This window comes from Cynara cardunculus, unplaced genomic scaffold (assembly GCF_001531365.2).
Source record: "Cynara cardunculus var. scolymus isolate 2C unplaced genomic scaffold, CcrdV1 Un_Scaffold_5534, whole genome shotgun sequence".
Taxonomy (NCBI): domain Eukaryota; kingdom Viridiplantae; phylum Streptophyta; class Magnoliopsida; order Asterales; family Asteraceae; genus Cynara; species Cynara cardunculus.
The window spans coordinates 938-8,308 of record NW_020202455.1 but is presented as its reverse complement, the minus strand read 5'-3'; the positions used below and the strand labels follow the sequence as shown (position 1 = coordinate 8,308).

General features: G+C 33.1%; 1 long non-coding RNA gene across 1 annotated transcript; it reads right to left on the bottom strand.

The window, feature by feature from the left end:
* Positions 1-4,138: 4,138 nt before the first annotated feature.
* Positions 4,139-4,690, bottom strand: LOC112504418. The gene is made up of 3 exons (XR_003068190.1): positions 4,621-4,690; positions 4,409-4,524; positions 4,139-4,321 (listed from the first exon to the last, which is right to left on the bottom strand). It is a non-coding gene; the product is annotated as an uncharacterized LOC112504418 (long non-coding RNA).
* Positions 4,691-7,371: the final 2,681 nt, after the last annotated feature.

The window sequence follows — 7,371 nt, the reverse complement described above, 5'->3', positions numbered from 1 at the left end:
GCAATACAGTGATATAAATATGACATTTTCTGCATCTAATTCATTCATCTCTCCTAAGAACACATATACGATCCTAAACAGTCACCAATTACCATCAAATGGTGAGGACATAAAGGGTGTATCTTATTAAAGCATGGATGAAGAACAAAACAGTAACCTAAATCAGAGTTCTTCAATATTGCCAGGTATGTTCTTATTATTGCAGTTAATCGCATGTAAATGGTTCAAAATTGATGCGTTAAATCGATCCTAGATCAAAATTAGTCTAACATACAGTTCTTTGCTGGACTTCTTGATTTGTAATTTAACTTCATTACTTGCTTTTGTTCTTGAATGCATCTATAATTGGCGTCTTTCTAATTGTATATAATTGGAGTGTACTGGATATGTTTATGGCTCTTTTGTTACATTGCAGCTTGATGCTCTCTGTGGAGTATCCAACGCAAAAAGTGAAGCTGCCATCTTTGTTTCAAATCTATTTGAAATTTGTTTTTCTTTTTTGTTGAGTGGAAATTTGATTTTTAAGTCATTTGAATCGAATAACTGTCATGTCATTCAAACCAAGTTGTTTAATTGAGATATGTTTTACCATTCAAAATTTGCATTATATATATTCAATAAAATAGTTATCAAGTGTGTAATCTAAATTGTTGCGTGTATGTAAAACCTTTAGGGGCCTTTTCCTAAATTCTTACCAGGTAATTGGTTACCCATAAATGTTAGCACTTTAATTTATCTTATGGGGTAACATTCTCGGCCATCAAAATAGATTGATGGTAAATACTTATCGGGTAAGTCTCTCGATCCTTGTTTTCCCTCTTACCTGATAAGATTTTCATTTCTTTTTATATTTAACAGGTAAGATCATTGAGCCGGTAAGTATTTACCAAGATGAGTGTTTAGTAAACGACCCTTTAATTATGGTTATTTTAGAAGGTTCAGTTGGTAGAAAATATACACCCCTAATCATTATGTCATTTTTCAAAGGTGTTTTTTCTTGGCCTTTGCGTTTAAAAACCTTTTCACCCCTAAGATACCATATGGAATTGGCTTGCCATCTAACGGGTAGAGTAAGCAACGTTAAAAAGTACTTGAATTTCACTGGTATACTATATTCATGGCAAAAACATTTTATGTCTGGTCCAATTGTGTGATTACGCAACTAATATATATATATATGTATATATATATATATTCCTTTTGCTACAAAACTAATATACATATATATATATGTATATATCTATATAGGGGAGCGATCAAATGCAAACCACTCAATTTGTACAAACCGTGCAAACCGCATTCAACCAATCATAATTTTTCATTTTGTTCATTTTTTTGTAATTATGAGAGGTTGATTAATCATTTTTATTGTGGAGGGTGTTAATCATAAATATTATCATCTTCATAATTTTAATTTTAGAGAAATACATGAAACAGTTTCATTAATCTTAGAGAAATACATGAAACAGTTTCATTAAGTATTATATGAAACAATTTCACAACCATATATGAAACAACTTCATCAAAAAAAGTATTATATTAAACAATTTCATGAAAAAATTTCATAAGATTAAACAATGAAATCGACAGATGAAGGTGGTTTGCACGGTTTACACAAATGATGGCGGTTTTCATATGATCACTCCTCTATATATATATACTACATTAATAAGCATTTAGATCAAAAGTCTTAAATACAACCTATAAATCCCAAAGTACTACACTTTTATACATATATTTCAAAAATCATTTAATTACAACTTCACATACATAAGATACAATTGTTGATGCACACCGCCAACAACATCCAAGTTGAAACTTACAACTTCGCTTTATTTCTTTCCAGCTTTCTTCCTTCTTATTAACAATTTCATTCTTTCTGCCTTTCTTTCTTCGTTTCTTTCTTTCTTTGGTATGTTCACACCATTCTTTATTCATTCTAATTTTTATTGTAGCTAATTTTAGGTCTGTGCAAAAGAAAATGTCTTCAAATTTTTTCTTCTCACCATGCCATCCACTGGTCTTCCATTTGTTGATAGAATTTTCTACATCATTTAACAAATTGATCTAACAAAGAAACCAACATCATTCAATGATTTTAATTTGAGAAACCTACATGACTGATGACTGAATCCTCTCTTCCTCTAGCAATCGCACCACATAGCAAGATGCTCCTGCTCGATTTTGATATTAACCTTGAGGTACCATATAAAAACCCTAACTCTTGATTTGAGATTTTGTTTTTTGTTTTGATTTTACTTCTCATGACGCTTTTGCAGATGAACATCACATTATGCATCTGATTTGATTTCCTGTTTTAAGCTTTTTGTGAAGCAACTCTTTTTGGATGAAGTGTGAAGCAACTGTTTTTGGCATAAGTTACTCTCTTGGTAAGTTGACAACTCATGAGGTGTGTGAATACTTTTGTAGTTTAATATATGTAATGTGTGTAATCTAGAACCACATATAAGCAGCTTGACACTCTTTCGGGATTGCTTGGTAGAAATGCTCTTGTGTATATTTGCTATCATGGCTCATCCCAGCTTCAAACTATTTTCCTCATCTATACAAGTTGGAATAACAGCTACCTTATTTCAAGACAGAGTGAAATAAACTCTTCTGTCAAAAGACATGAGGTATAGACAATTCTCTAACTTATTTACGAGATCTTGAACTGACCAACATGACAGCAACCAAACGCTGGTGGAGCAGTCATACTTTCATCTGGGTAACTTCTTGATATATTTGAATCTGCTATTCAAACCATAATGAATATTGAAGTAAATGTATTTTTTGTAATATACAAGAGTGTTGTTACCTTGTCTGGTATTAACTGAATTATCTGAAAGCACCAGTTTTTTTGATAATATCTCCTTGCATGGAGCTACTTAAGTGTAATACGTATTGTAAATCCTTTACTTGGCAAGTTTAACTTCTTTGAAATATATTTTGAATTTACTTTTGGCATTCACAAATTCATGGTCTGAATCTGAAATAATCCTTATTGAGTTACATTCTCTAAAAAAGCTATCTGGAAGATTTAACCTTACGGTTGGTAGGTTTTTTTGTTTAATTCTATTCAATTCCTACATGATCATGTTCTGGTTTCAACAGTTGTTCCTCTCAGCTTCTGTTTTGATCAGATTAAGGTGGACAACATAATCGATAGATTATTCTCCTGAGGAGGTAAATGCTGCTCTGTCTACTTCAAACCAATCGAGGGTTCAGGATATGAAGGATATAATGAAGCAATTTAGAGTTTTTTTTTTTTTTTTTTGGTGAACTTTGAGGTACATAAGCCATTTCTGAATCTTTTTAGTTAAACAACAAATAGTTGAACTTTATCGAAAACCTTTTTATTTGCTTCTTGATCTCTTGGTATACGACTTTTTGATGGAGAATTTCTCTCGGCTTGTTAAAATGCACAAAATTTAAAAAGGGACAATGCTTGTGCCGATAAATGAAGCCTCGACTCTTCCAGTTGCCACAAAAAGGCACCTGGGTTGTCCACCATCTGATGCATGGTTGCTTCTTAGTAGACTAAAGTCGAGTAATGATGATCAAGCACCTCTAGGTCGACAGTTAGATCCAATTAATCTATCATCGTAAACTAATCCTGGAAGTAAAAACTGAAACAAGACAACTGTGAGCCTTTGCAAGCAATCATGGCAGACAGTAGTGATCTCTTGCAATGGCAATCGGGGAAACATAGGTCCTTCTTGCGAACATCAAAACTATAAGGTACTTTGACACCTTTGTTTGTTGGTTCTGTTTTCTTTGATCTTATTTATAGGCTTCTGCAATTTATTATTCGAAGATGCTAGTTGATCCCCAACTTGGGTGGCAATATTCTTGTACACATCAACAAATTGTTTTCGAGTATTTCACTTTTCACTCCCATAAGGGTAATTAAAATTTGTTCATTGAATTTTGAATAAATTTGCTTCAACTGTGGTACAGATAGATAGAAATCAATACAAAAAATTATAAAACTCTTATCGTGCACATGGGGGTATTAAGAACTTGGGTTTCAGGACATTTCATTGATTAGTGTTTCTAGAAATGTGAATACCAATCGACATACTTGAACAAAAGCCCATGAACACAATTGTGACTTTACTCTGACTTGGCTAAACACGAGCTGCTGCTGCTGCTAAAGGATTTCCTGTTGAGTAGAGGATCTGAGGACATAGTAGTTTCAATAAAAAGAGCATCCTCATATATCCTTGCTCCGTCAACTACTCATCTCCATGGGCTGAGCTATACACAATTTTTTTGCACAACCTTTTACCAATAATAATGGTGCCCAATTTAAGTTCGTCTGCCCAGTAGCCACATTCATATTAGTATTATAGTTAATATAGTCATACTAGAAATAGAAGTTAGAGAAAGTAATGAAGGCAGGTACCTGTAGTAACCATTCGTCGTTTGTGATTGGTGATTTGATGAGTCCTGGGGTTACAATTGTTATCCCAATATCTGAACCAACCTCGATATGCAGTGTCTCAAAGAAGCTTATTAGTGCTACCTTGATAGCATGAGAGACAATGATCGAGTTGTCAATAACTACACAAAATTTAGATAGGCATCTAACTAACACAAAGGGTTCTTAGTTCTTACACAATAAATGCTTAATCTTGGCATAGGAAGCCATCCATCAGCAAAAGCAACGACTGTTATTTTGCCTTTCGATTTTTGTAAGTGTGGAACTGCAAATTGGGTTGTATAAATCGAACCCCAGAAGTTTATGTTCTAAAACCAAAAAGTTCTACCTAATTCTTGCCAATTTTTTGTTATCTTATATATGGTTTTAAAATATGGAAACGTGAGGCAAGATGTTTTCTCACGGCGAGGCAACCAGGAGTAAGCCATGAGGCGGAAAACAAAAATTCTTCAAAATCTATTTATATATACTAATATACACTCATACAATGGATAGTAGACGAATGATCGTGTGATAATAGGAGTTAAGGTGAGAAGTGTAAGAAGATATTTGAATCCTTGATTACTTTAATCCCAAAACAACTCATTCTCACCAGGAATTAACTCATGGATAATATACTGAAATCATGAAATGATATTTATATCTATACTACCTTATAAACCAACTTYCATAAAAATCTTAGAAACAATTTTTAATGCATAAAGTACTGTTTATTAATGCATAGAATCTTAAAAGTTTTAAAAACAACATTATAAGCTTGACATACAACTAATCAATGTCAAACTCTTTATACCGGTGATAGTAATCTTAAGGGTTGTTTCTCACAGACATTCGCAGTGGCCGCCTAAGAGCTTTTGCCTTAGCCAGGCTTGAGAGCTAAAATGCTGCTTTGCTACTTCCTTGAACGTCTGAAGTTTATTTAGAAATTTGTTTTGATATTGGGTTCTTGGTGATGATTTCATAGAAGACGAATCAAGGCATTCAGGTAAGCTTTCATCTTTTTATGCTGACATTCAGTTAAGCTTCCATCTCCGATTTTATCTTTGTTGAAGATATTCAGGTAAGCTTTCATCATCGGTCAAATTTCCCTATCCATTTTCAGGTTTGGTTTTATTTGAATTTAGGTTAGATTGAATTTGCTTTTGATCTGATTAGATGAAGTTTTGGTTTGAATCATGGTAAGATTATATCTTCTTCTTTTTTTAATTTGAATTCAATTTTTGGTTTTCTGTTTTTAAATGCTCACAATCTATGCCTACCATTTGTTTGATAAAAATCCACTCACTTTTATTTTATGTTACAAAACTACAGATTGAGTAGGTTTCTCACTTCCATGGTCTGGACCATGTCATCACCTACCATACTGAGCAGGTTTTTCACTTCCATCATCTAAATAAAAATCCCACTAATTTTTTTTGCATGCTTTTTAATGTAATTTAAGACTTTTCAATTTACATAGTTATATGTTGAAGAAAACTTATCAGTTTACATAGTCAGTTTACATGTACAAAACCTTATTGTTTATGTAAAAAATGTAGCTAAAATGGTCTGTTTGTTTTCATCTTAATGGCCTTCAAGCTTTTTGTTCATAAAGACGTGTTGCTTAGAGTCGATAATTTTGAGTTTGGACAATGCTGCTCAAAGGGTCCTTTTTCGATGGTTGATCATGAACAAAGCAAAAACAGCCTTGGATTTTGTGGAATGCAAAAGGGATTTGTAGACTCCTTGGATGTAGATGTTGGTATGGATGCTTTCACGTTGGCTACTAAAGTGGAGATTGAAATATGATGTAGTTGATCTAGAGGCGGTGAGGTTTGATTTTTGGTCATTTCGGTTAATTAGGATATTGGTTTCTATTTCGGTTTGTATAAGATAATTTATTTATTTTTCAAATATTCACTAGATGTATGTTTCTTCCTTCATTATAATTATTTGGACAACATAATTGATTTTCATGCTTGTGTACAATAAAGTTCACATTGATTTCTTATTTGTTACATTGTACTTGATTACATCTTATTGCATCACACGAATACTCAACTATAAGGAATCGAGATTTAAATATTTTTAAGGGTTCCCTTGAAAGATCAAATGTCTAAATATAAATTTTGTACTTTTTAATGAATAGTTACACTCATTTTTAGTTGCATGCTTATTTGAAAATTTGACATCCCGTCGCATTACATGAATACACAACTAGTGTGTGTGTGTGTATATATATATTACATATATAACCATTTAGGTAATTATCTTAATTACAAAAAAATCCGATTCGGGCGGATTCTTCCCCCAACTAACGAAGAGATCTTGGCGGAATTGCCACATATGAAATCGAGCACAATTTTGCAAAGAAATAGCCCACTTGTTTCTTGAGAAGAGATGGGAAAAATGCTCAATATCATTTGATTGAATAGTTGACCCAGCCCCTTGTTGTTTGAAAAAACCCTCCACTTCAATTGGTATTTTTTCACAAAAAGTCGACATGAGATAACAAATCCAGTGTTTCACTAAGATTTCGAATAGTGGTCMCGAATTCAAGTTGATTCTATTTTGCCTCTTCCTCAAAGAAAGACGATCAAACAATTCCCAATCATGGTCCTTGCGGATCGGATCATCCCTATAATATACAAAGAAAAACTCCAKAKATTTGAGATMTTTCTCTTTGAATAAGATCTCAATTCCAGCGACGGTTTCATTAGATATCTTACAACTATAATCCCTCTTTTTTCCGATCCAGTCCCTCCACCACCGCGAACCCCAGTTAGATTCAGGCATGCTACACTTTTTAGTTATTGGGAGAACCCAAGTACTCTCTTTCGGATTCAGGAAAGAACTCTCATAGATTTTTTTTCCTTTTGGAAGATACAGGAGTGAAACAATCAACCTATTGATATTGGAAGACCCAACGGATTCTTCCAATGTATCAT